The sequence below is a fragment of the Falco rusticolus genome, unplaced genomic scaffold (assembly GCF_015220075.1).
Source record: "Falco rusticolus isolate bFalRus1 unplaced genomic scaffold, bFalRus1.pri scaffold_143_arrow_ctg1, whole genome shotgun sequence".
Lineage (NCBI taxonomy): Eukaryota > Metazoa > Chordata > Aves > Falconiformes > Falconidae > Falco > Falco rusticolus.
In genome coordinates this window covers 25,964-37,968 of record NW_023618169.1, presented here as the reverse complement: position 1 = coordinate 37,968, position 12,005 = coordinate 25,964, and the positions used below count along the sequence as shown (strand labels likewise).

General features: G+C 45.5%; 1 long non-coding RNA gene across 2 annotated transcripts; it reads left to right on the top strand.

Moving 5' to 3' along the window:
- The first annotated feature begins 496 nt into the window (after positions 1-496).
- On the top strand, positions 497-11,750 carry LOC119141999. 2 transcript variants are annotated; one of them, XR_005102125.1, is made up of 3 exons: positions 497-2,245; positions 5,252-5,327; positions 6,507-8,285. It is a non-coding gene; the product is annotated as an uncharacterized LOC119141999 (long non-coding RNA). The 2 variants fall into 2 exon arrangements; XR_005102124.1 differs by lacking the exon at positions 5,252-5,327 and adding an exon at positions 9,095-11,750 and having other exon boundaries at positions 545-2,245; positions 6,507-8,329.
- The last annotated feature ends 255 nt before the right edge of the window (positions 11,751-12,005 follow it).

Sequence of the window (12,005 nt, the reverse complement as noted above, 5' to 3'; positions counted from 1 at the left end):
CATTCAAATGCTATCTAGAGGGAGGGAGTGCTAAGTCTCCTTGCTGGAGAAGATTGGATGGTCACAAGGACATGAATCACCTGAAGAAGACTGGATGGTCACAAGAACATGAATCACCTACAAACCTGCAAGACCACCACATTCCAGAAAACGGACTGGTAAGCTAATTAACATACAAAGCGGGGTTTAGGTAACGAATATGTATAGGTGTTAATTGACTATTCATTTGTTTCATTGTATAAATGTGAGATGGTTCGTCACTTCGGGCACACACGCTTATGGAGGAGCGATCCCCCGTGCATCTGCGCGCAATAACCATACCTACTTTATAACTTTCGAGTTAGAGAGTCTAATTCTGCACGTCACCGGTGTAGCCCAAGGTGTCGTTAGCCTTACTGGGCACTGCAGCATCCCCACGTCCTTTGCAGAACTGCTAGTTAGAGTATCTAGACTACTTTCACCATGTAGGCTAGTAACAGTTTCTTAATAATGGTGATCCCAATATGCATGTTATTTGTTTTTTCTTTATCAAACACTGCAATTTGGTTTCTACATCCCCTGCCTGGTATTGCTTTTCATTAGTCTCTTCTTTTTAAATAATGAAGTTTGCAGAATTGTTTCTAGAGCAGTTGTCCGGTGGAATATCCGGTTTAGAATGCTTACCTGAGAAATCTTCCCTTCTCTCACTACTTGATGAAGGCTGCTCACTGATTTTTCTAGAACTTGCTATTATGGAAATGTCACCAGGAATAGAGAAGTCATCATCACTCGTGAGACTTGGATTCTAGCTGGTGAAGGTAGTGACCTACAGCCTGCCTGCCTTCTTTGTTTTTGTGCCTGGGAAGGAGTTGTGGTTCAGACATCAGACAAAAGGCACTGCTAGCCACGTGTTTTTCACGTGGCCTTGTTAACAGTACTAAAGCAATACATCCAGACAGCACATTTCAAAGAGGAAAAACCGAGTCAAATGGGTATCCAGCAAGTGCAGGAGGTGTGTGGGAGGGAACTAGTTCTCCCTGGAGTACTCCATTACTGTATTTGCACAGGCCTTTTTGAATGTTATTATACAACTTTGTCAAGCAATGTATGTGTGTTTCTATTGATACGTATACACATAGCCTGTTATATACTCAACATTGAGTAATGACAGACTCAAGGTGGTGAGCGTGATTTTTGGAAAGACTATCTTATTACCAAGTGTGACCTCTTGTCTTCTGTAAACTCACACATAATGGTTTTCAAAAGCTTTTTTTCCCCTTAATAGAAGGAAACATTGCAGGCTCTGAGCAGTCATTCATCTTTAGGTTATTGATGGATAAGATATTTGCAGAAGAGATGACTATTCTAGAACAGGTGATACTGTGAAAATTTTTCTGTCTAAAGGTAGATTCCAGGTGCTTAACTTTGGGCCTGTACTGCCTCAGTGAAAATGAAACAGAACTTGGTTGTTCGGGCCTTTTTTTTTTTTTTTTTAAGCTACAGGTTTTTGCCACATGATCATGGAAATGTACCAGTTTGCCAAATGGTTGCCTGCAAAATACATGTAGAGCAGCAGCAGAGGGCTCTAAAAAGCAAGCAACACGTTATAACTTAATGTCTTAACGACTGGATGGGGTGGGGTGAGATTCCCAACCAGAAATGTGTGGTTCACGTGTGGTTCTGCATCACACAGCTCTGTCAAGTTGTTTGAGCTAGATCTGTCGTTATTATTACACGTGCTGGTAAGAATGAGTGCACCTGTATTTCTTCTAGCTTATTTCTTCTAGCTAGTTTAATAACTGAGGGAAAAGTTCAGACTGTGGGGACATGTACCCTAACTTTGTGTATTCTAGTTTTCTGATCTCATATTTTGCTTAATATGATGTTTTGTAAGAGGTTGTTTCAATTTAGCAACCTTAATTCTGAGTTAAAAACACTTACTATGTCAACTGTCTAGGCAGTGTTCACCACCTGTTAGATGCCCTTTTGGAGTGGAGAAGAATAGCTTTTATTTTGTTTTATTGGTTTTATATTAGTTTTATTATAAGATAACATTGAGTGATCTTTGGTTTTATTTCTTTTGGTGTTGTGTTGTGTTTTTTTAAGGAGAATACTAGTGTTAAAAGTGAATCCAGGACATCGGAGACAGAAGAGAGACAATTCACTTCAGGAGCTGAGCCTGTGAACGAATCTGTAGAACAGACAGATTCATCTGTAAAATCTTTCTCCCGGAAAAGACGCAGTTCAGACACAGGCAACTCTCTCGGTAAGAAAGATTCTACGTTTTCTCAGAGATTACGGTGACAGCTACTCTGAAACTAACTATTACAGAAAGGGGAGAGTAGAAGAATTGTTGTCTGCCGTGTAAGTACCTCATTGTTCCTTCAGTTAAAATACTAAACTTGTACAACCTCTTAGTGTACTTACCAACACACTTCAACAGAGACACTTATGCTAATTACTCTGATGTGGGCAAGGGTATAAATTATGTAAGTAAATAAAACTTGAAGTTCTGGGAGTTGTGCCAGAAACCTGGATGTCACAATATTGAGATTAAGTCCATAGACGTGTTCGCTGGAGGGCGACAGTGCTGTGAAGGAAACACTGAGTAATGAGGTAACTATGGAAGTTCCAGGGGCAAAACCCACCAAACTGATGAAGCTAGTGTAGAAGTCTGAACTCTTTGTCTCAGATCACTGAACACATTGTACCAGTCTGGTAGTGTCCTGAAGCACATGAGAAAAACAAGCCGCAGAGTATCTGAGGCTAAAAACTTCACAAATCTAGTAACTGAAGGGAAAACCTAAATGTCCACAGATTAGAGAGACATAAGAGGACACAAAAAGTACTTGGGATCCATTCTAGAGGGGAATTTGGTTCAGCCTGCAAGTCTCTAAGAAGCTGTTTCCCTCACAGCTGTTCATCAAAGAGCCGATGGTGGGGTTTGAAGAGCTGTTGCTCACTTCAAAGGGTGGTTTCTAGATTCCAGATCATGATGCTAGTTAATAGTTCAGCTCATAATGCCCATCAGTTTCAAACATTTAAGTAAGGAATAAAGTCTTTCTGTCAGGAAGCTGAGAAAAAAGGTGGGATGCCACCTTGAAAAAAGACAAGCTTTTGTTTAAAACACATAATCAGGAGTTCTTGTTCAATTACTTCCTGGTATCACAGATAACTAGCAAACTTCTCAGCTTTCATATCTGAAGCAAAACATTTGCTTAACGTGCCAGTTGTAAAGTTATGTACAGGAACATGTTGGAAAGCATTCCCATGGGATTGTTCCACAGGGATGAAACACTGTTATGCTAACGCTAATTAGCAACGAATGGCATAGTCTACTCTCTGGGAAATGTGACGGTCATCCAGGTCTGCATCTCCACTGTTGTACCTTTGGGGCTTGGTGTGCGTGTTAAGGGTAGAGATAGACAGCACACCTGAGCCCAACGTGATCAGGCTCAAGCTAGCCCAAAGTCAGTTGGGTGCATGATAGAAGCCTCCAAGCTGGCATAGCCTGTCGGCTGCATGTCAGCTGTAAGCCTGAAGCAGGCAGGCTCAAGTGCGAGCTGACTTCTGCTGCTCTGACTACACCTTTGTCTGTCAGCACCTCCTGTCCTCTGTGAGACTTTGGAAACAACTTCTTTTTTAATCTCTCTGTGCTAAAATGCATCACGATGATTTCCAGGTGTTTCTTGGCAACTTGCCCTCTGAGTGTGATGGAGTCCTCTCTGTTTTCCTGTTTTCCTTTGGGCACTCCTTTGCAAGTTTTCTGAGCCTGCACTTTGATACATGCACCCTGCTGTGAAAAAGGCTCTTCTTCCATCTATTTCAGTAGGCTGTTTTTTTCTATGTTAATGTCACTTTTCTTTAACATCACTTTTCTTTGTTACGCGGTGACACCAAGTTCTAGATACCACACAGCGAGAGCCAATATAATGTGGTACATTTCAGTGACTGGGAGCAGCTCTGAGCCCAACCCGAGGTGTTAATCTGTAAAAACGCACCAAGAATCAAACCCGCCTTTGTGGAGAAGGCATTGCTTCCCTCCAAAGAGTGGACTGGACTTCTTTGCATTTCACAGCTGTTCTGTAGCAAGAAAAGACGAGCGTCCTTTCCCTAAAACACCGTCCCCAGGGTTTCCCTCCATAGCTGCCAGCCCATCTCTGCAGCACCATAAATCACTGAGATGGGTTATCTGCTTCCTTCAAATGGAAAACCAATGTATTTAACCAGCCTTCTCAGCTAAATTCTAGTTTACCAGTTTTAAGAACATTCTGCCCAGCAGAATCTAGATGAAAGGTGTCTCTAGTTCATTGTCCTGTCTCCAACAGTGTCTTCGGCATTTCTGTACCATTAAGCAGAAAAGGCCTCAGTAACCTTCAGTTGATTTTTAGAGTCCCTTTTTGAAGCTGTGCAAACATTTAGCATCCACTGTGGTTTTTGTAAGTTAATGTCATTAATGCAGATTAACTACACAGCGGGTGAAGAACCCTCCTCTTCAACTACTTCTGAGTCCTCCCGGGAGCCAGAGTCTGCTACAAAGGGTGCAGAACTTAACTCGGCGCTAAGATACATCATTGCAAATGATTACGGGCTGTGTCATCTGTTCCCTTCCCACTCTTTTTCTTGAGAGGCGATGGGTATGGTGCTCTAGCTCCTGCCGTGTTTATCACACGGAGGTGCAAGGAATAGTTCACCTTTCAGGGACTGCTTTTTTTCAGCCCCAAGCTCGCTCTTAGGACATAGATTTGAAGGTGCTGATGATGCATCTGCTTTTCCCACTACTTTCTAGCTGAGCTTGTCTGTTAAAATGGGAGTTTTGAAATAAATCTGTCCGCTTTTGTTGGCAGCATACACACTTGCAACAGGAGTCCTTTTGGACTTCACAAAGGATTGAGAGGAACTCTGTAAATACTTTGAGTCTCCTTCCCCATCTCCTCTGCATTGTGCTCCACAGGCACACTCAGCTAGTGAGCACAGCTGTACTGGACCTAATATCTGTGGCTTGTGCTTCCTCTTCTAAAAGAGCACGGGAGAAGGACCAGATTCTGATGGGAGGAATTTTTGTTTGCAGCCCGTCTTTCTGGAAATAGGCATCTCAGAATGGAGCAGGGGGAATTTGTTACTTCTGGATTGAAGCATTTAAGCTGATGCTGAGACATTAAGCAAAAAAACTTTCTTTCTCGATGGCTGACCATATATTTTCTGTGAGTCGTCTAGTCCTGCAAATAATCTGATGACTGTCTCTGACTTTTTTTCTTTTTTATGCTGCAAGGTGCCCTAGACATTTACCACCCACTCCCATGCCGCTGCAGTTGTGTCACTGTGTGTTCTCTCTCATTCCCTCCAAGGTAAATAGATTTCTAGGTGCAATTGCTAAGGGCAAATCTTCATTCAGGCAAGGTCTCCCATGCTGTCATCTGTTCCCTTGAACTGTTTCCTGCACCTTCCAGCCAAAAATATTGTTAATGTTCATTTAGTTTTCCTATCCGGTCACAGTGAGATCTCTTCCTACAAAGGTGTTAAGAGTTAATGTGGGGACAGGCCTGGCCCTGAGCTCTTGAACATCTGTGTGAAGCCCAAAGCGAAGTTGCTCTCGGGAGTCCGAGCGGCAGCTGCTTGCTCCAGCTCAGTTGCCATTACCTTGACGTCATTATATATTCATTGAAGGCATTTCAAATTGCCTGTCCTGGCAGTCTGCTCTTTGGGATGAGTGGGTGTCATACCCTGTGTCTTAACTTGCCATAATTTAGAGGTGCATTGTTACAAGCCCCCTCATTTCTCCATCCCTATGCGTTTTCAAGATGTGTTCCCAACAGAGTCTGCTTTGGCAGGAGGCAGGTGTCAGAAAGTGCAAAAGTGGTGCCTATTGGGCAGGAACTTTGTAGTACAGAGAACGAACAGAGGCTGGAAGATGTGAATGTGTTTGTTTAGAGGTTAAATTTCTTGTGGGTGATGTTAGCAGTGGTAGCGCTGTTGTGACTTTATCGGGGTACTTGTTCGCTTTCTTGACCTGCAAGATCTGGCCATACGTGGGAAGTATCTCTGTTTTGCTGTGGATCGAGGTAACTGTCAAAAAAGGAGCCTCTTGTCTGTCCTCTCTGTGACGCCACGAGTTTTTTCTGGGATCCTGGCGCTGGCTGTGGTGTGCTTTGAGGCAATTGTGCCTTTTCTGGGTAAACAAAGGGATATGGCACAAGCAGGTCAGGCCTTTCTGTAGATACTGCCAGGGGCTTATAGTAATTAATGTTTGGCTTTTGGTATCCATGGTGGCAAAGGCATTTCTAAATAATACATACTGAAGAATGGGAGCACTTTTCTTATAATCTGCTTTGGGTTTTTATATTTAAATTTTTGAAAAATTGGAAGAATTCCTGTTTCTTTAAACAGTAGGCCTCAGGTGATCAGGTTATAGTCTGACATTGAAAGCATATTTTATAGTACCTGATAGAAATGCAATTGCTCTGTATGCTGCCAAGGGAAACATATCCAAGCACTGATACGTACTCAGTGTTCCCTTTTCTTCCTAGATCTCCGTCTACCGGTGGATGTACCTCGGAAGCGGGGGTGCTTTCTGGAGGATGAAATAAGAGAGTGAGAAGTGGGTGACAAATGTGCAGCAGCTGCCAGCTGGATTCCCCTGTCAGACTCCAGCAGCCGTGGAGCTTTGCCCACAACAGCCACTTTGGATCATTTCAGCTGTGTTTAAAAAAAAAAAAAACAAACCCCAACAAAACACCAAAGACCACACACAAAAAAGCCCCAAACAAAACAACAAAAAACCAACAAAAAAACCAGCCCCACACCACTCTATTTTTTGCTTTCTTTTTAACTTGGTAGGGTATTGTTTAGTAGGCCTCTTTCATTACATTTTCTACCTGTCAAGTTATAAAGCACCGAGTGGTCAGAGTAATTAATATGAAGTAATTCCTTAGCTGTTTGTATTCTTTAGATTTGGAAAGTCTGAACTTTACAGGAACCCTTAAACACTTTCTTGAGACATCCTTACTGGGAAGCAGATGGGTTTTAGTGCTCTGTTAGGAATCTGTTTCACTTATTTATTTATCTATTTAACGTTGTTGGGAGCTACAGTATGCTCGGCATAGGTGGTGGTTGGTGCTCTCGCTGTCTTTGCTTGCAGTCGTACCGTGGCCCTTTACTGGGGATCGTGTATGAAACAAAAGCATTGGAAAGTCGCAAGATTCTGGGTCTGAATGGGTCTGAGATTTCAGGAGAGCAGCTAAAGGAAAGATGAGCTAATTTTCTAAGTGATTAACCAGGAAACCTTCTTCCTTCCTGAACCAGCTCTCTGTTTCACCAGCAAGTGTATGTATGTCACAGCTGCTGATCTTTTACGTTCCTGGGGAATTCTTCTGGTTTAATAATTTCCTTTTGATGCTAATGGTATCTGTAATGATAAGTTATTTATTATTCTAGTACTCTGTTCTAATTATGTCTTGAAAATATTTTTTAAACTTTTAGAGGAAGATTGTACTTATGTTGATAGCAGATCTTAAGTTTTTAATAGCTATACATTTGTGTTCATGTTAAAATACTGTTTGAAGGATAAAGGGGGCACATCCTCTACTTGTGGTGTTCAGGAGATCCATGTGGAAGAGCACCTAAACCATCCATGTAATGGCTTCATGCGTGTTCATACGAGCCAGCCCTGAGCAAAACGCACGAGAAGGGAGCAGAGAAGCTGTCAGGACCGCCTCGGCTTGTGTAGCTCCCAGCTGTGGCCGGGATGTGCTAAGGGAGCACCGGGCAGTAAGATGAACTGAGGCGAAACCTTTCCTTACAGCTTCTGTAATAAGATCTTTCTTAACCAGTAGTAACTTCTGTAATAAGGTGGTTTGTAACAAGATACTACTTTTTTAAAAATAACTTTTGTAATAAGATGTTTTGTAATAAGGTATTTTAAATAAGTAGCACCTTCTGTAATAAAGATGTTTTTACCGATAGTCTTGTTACCGGGAGCAGGGTGGGATGTGGTTTCCCGTGTGTGCCCTGTTGTACCCCTGCCCAGGCAGGGTCGGCCTCAGGTGATCAGGTTCTAGTCTGCCGTTGGAAGCGTATTTTGTAGTGCCCGACAGAAATGCGGTTGCTCTGTACGCTGCCGAGGGAAACATACCCGAGCCCTGCTGTGTACTCAGCGTTCCCTTTTCTTCCTAGATCTCCGTCTGCTGGTGGACGCCCCTTGGAAGCGGGGGTGCTTTCTGGCGGTGACAGATGTGCAGCAGCTGCCAGCTGGCTTCCCTTGTCAGACGTGTAGCGATGTTGCAAGAAATGGAGCTTTGGCACGGCAACGGGTGTCGCATCGGTGTTCTCTCCGTGTTCTCGATGACCAGGGGTGAGTGTGTCACAGCTGGAAGAAACAGCTGCTTCCTGTTCCAGCGGTTCTCGCTGACACGTGTATCACCCAGCGGCCGCTGCCCGGCGGAGCAGTTCCCAGGCCGGCGGCCGCTCTTCCTTTGCACCCCGTCCCAGTTCCTGCGGGGCGGCTGCGGCAGCGAGGGGGGGCGCCCCGCGGGGGGGCGGTGCGCGGGGCTCGCGCTGCTGCGGACACTCCGCTCTGCTCGGCCGCGCTGCCTGCGGCGGTGGGTGCTGCCCTTGATGCTGCTGGGGGCTCTGGGCTCCGCTGGCACCTGCCTGCCTGCTGCCTGCGCGCCACCGCGGGGACTGCCTGCTGGCTTTTAACCCTTTGTTATTAGAAATACCGACTGGGGGGGGTGTGGGTTTAAAAACAGCGACCAGACATCACCAGACCCACGCAGTTTTCTTAAGCTGCAGGAAATAACTCTGGCCCAGGATTTACAGCCCAGTTTCCACCCGCCCCGGCCCTGGGCTTCCCGGGCTGCAAGCACACGTTGCTGGGCCAAGTTGAGCTTCTCATCCACCAACACCCCACAGTCCTTCTCCTCAGGGCTGCTCTCCATCCGTTCTCTGCCCAGCCTGGTGTTTCCCCAGCCCACATGCAGAACCTTGCACTTGGTGCTTCTTTCCTACTTTCCGTTAGATCTAAAGATGTGGGTGACCTCCCTTCTACGGAACATGCAGCAAGAGCACTATGTCAAATCAAGGTTCTCTCTCTTTGAGTTTCAGATTTTTTTCACAGATTGGTACTTGCGTAATGGCTGCTTAGAAAAGAAATCTTTGCCCAGAGGAGCCTGCTGTGTGGCCCAGCTCTCAACGAGGTGTTCAGGCCTGGACATAACTTTTAATACCAAAGTGCAAACCAGTTCTGTTTTGATGGAGTTCTGAGAGTTCTGACACCGTTTAGGTAACAGCATGAAATGTTGGCATGTGGCTGAACTTTGTTGATTCCATAGCTGGTAAATATTCCCTGGTCAGCCTTCCAAAAGTAATCTGCCCAGGGGGATGCAGGAGGCTTGGCAGCAAGTAAAGCAGGGCTTTGCAGGGTGGGGGGTGGTTTCTCATTGAACGTGTCCTCAGGGAGACTGACATGTTTGAAGCAAACGGGAGGCTGGTGGAATAGGTGCACACAGCCAGTGTGCGTGTTGTAAATAGATGTTACGATTGCTAGCCTTAGACTCTGTGTTAGCAATTACTATATCCAAATATAAAAAAATTGGAAAATATCAGAGCTGCACAACAAAGGACAGCCCTGGGAAGCACAAAAGCCGGGAAACAAAACCAGTGCATTTACAGGTACCTTAACTCTGCATCTTCGTGTTACATGGTTTGCTGTTAGATGCTGGCAAAACAGAGTGTATTACTTCTGGAAGAACTAAATTCTGCAGCAGAGTAATAATGGGTGCTGCTTATCGTATGGAGCCTTTCCCTCTTTGTAGACAAGTCAGCTAAGAAGTTAACTGTATTTGTGATTGCTTTTGCTAAAAATGGTCTGGCGCTGGAGGCTGTCCCAGTGTGCCTCCCCAGCCGAGGGCAGAGCCGTGTCTTTTTGCTACTCTAACGTTGTTCCTTACTTGATAATACCGCTGTAAGGGTACCCAGTAATTCACAAGTGGAGCTGCAACCCTTTGCAGCCTGGGATCAGATGAGAAGATGCCAACAAGTGATGTTGCAAGGTGGGACAAGTGCTTGCCCCTGTGTCTCTCTCACTTTCATGCACTCTTCAGCCTTTGCCCTCAAGATCGAAGTCTTTTGGCCAGGAGGCTCGGTGAGGCCGTGGCTGCTTCTGGAGTGCCTTGTGCTGCATGAAAGGGGAAGAGATGAGAAGCCCTACGCTCAGTTCCTCCTCCTCCTTGCTCATAGTTCAGGAGAGAGCGCAGAACCCAGCTGGAGTGTGTGCATCCCTGTAGGGACTCTGTAACCGTAAGGCTGGTAGACTTCAGAGCTTTGGGAGAGCAACTCTGAATTCATTGGGTCACAGATCTATACAACTTGACACCAAAGGTACCACGTGATCAGTTTTCTATACAAAGTGTAATTTAGCTGTTAGGCAAAGCAGAAGTTCAGGTCTCCATCTCTGGGTCCTCAGTGGAGATGTACAGCAGAGATGCAGGAGCCTCCAGGCACAACAGTGAATTGTGTAAAACAACGCCAAGGATGCAGTTAACTATTCAGCTGACTGCAGAGGCAGACGGGCACTGTATGCCAGCCGCTCCTCGTTATTACTCTCTGTCTGCACAGCCACCTTGAGAAGACCTTGGGACTATGTTAGCGAGAGAGCTCCTCACAGACGCTCAGCATCACCTTGCCTTGTTCATGCTGCAGTGGCTGTCGGGGCAGCAGCGGGAAACCAGCGGGCGTTGCTCCAGCACCATGGCTGAGCGCTCAGTCTCGGGCTCTTCAGATCACGCCAGAGTGAGCCAGGAGTTTAGTTGAGACTTGAGAAACGAAAGCACCTGTAGACGTGCCTCTCAGCTGGGAACCTTTAGGTGACAGCTGTGTAAACCCTCTCTCGGCTTTTTCTTGTTTCAGGCTAAGCTGTTTGGCTTTGCGTTGTGGATGAGCACTTTTACGGCCAGAAAATAACAGAGAGGTTACTTGATGCTTTCTGGATGATTGCTGTGGGCTAAATGGCATGTACTGATGGTATCAGATGCACTTTAGCCTTGTGCTCCAAACGAATCTGGGAGTAAAAACTCAACTGATAAACTACAAATGCACCGCATACTCTGGCTTTGGGTTCTTGAGTCATTAAAAGTAAACTGAGGCTCTCTAAAGAATAATTTTGTCCACATATGTTAAAACACGATGGCACCTTCTGCCATTCCACTTTCAAGAAAGGAGCTTTTTCCTTTCCCCCCCTCCTCCCCCTCCTCCTCCTCCTCCTCTGCGGTGCGCGGCGGGCGAGAGGCGCGGGCATCTCCTCTGCCGGGCAAGCTCAGCCGGCAGCCTCTGCACTGCGAGGCCCAGCCAACTCGGGCGAGTCGCCAGAGCCCCGGCGCGGCAAAGTCCCTTCAGTCCCTTCTGGCCACCCTGTCCGGACTGCGCGGCCGGGCTGAGGAGGGGGGCGGCTCCCCCGTCTCTCCCTCCCTCCCTCCCTCCAGCTCCCGGGCAGGACAAGCAAGCCAGCACCAGTGGGAAGTGCGCACACCATCATGTCAAAAAAAAAGAAAAATGGACTCCGAGTGCGGGGTGTTCCAAGAAAAGTGGACTTCTGATTATTTTTTCACGGAGTACAAAGAGCGAGCTGTTTGTCTGATATGCCAGAATTCAGTGTCTGCGTTCAAGGAATACAATTTGCATCAACACTACGAAACTCAACATAAAGATAAATATGATTCTTTGGTCGGACAAGTGAGAAAAGTTAAAATATTAAGACTGAAACATGGGTTGACAACTCAGCAAAATACTTTTGTGAAGCAAAAGCAGCTCAATATATCATCACTTTGAGCAAGCGATCAAGTTGCCAAGCTTATAGCATGCGCTGGCAGAGCATTCATAGAGGGAGAATTTGTTACGTGTTTTGGTAAAGCATTTAGAAGAAAAATTAAATTATTTAAACTAACCCTGGTACTGAATTGGAAATTATAATTAAAAAAACATACCTGCATTGTGGCAAAATACGTAGATACACTATTCATGGTGGGTGGGTG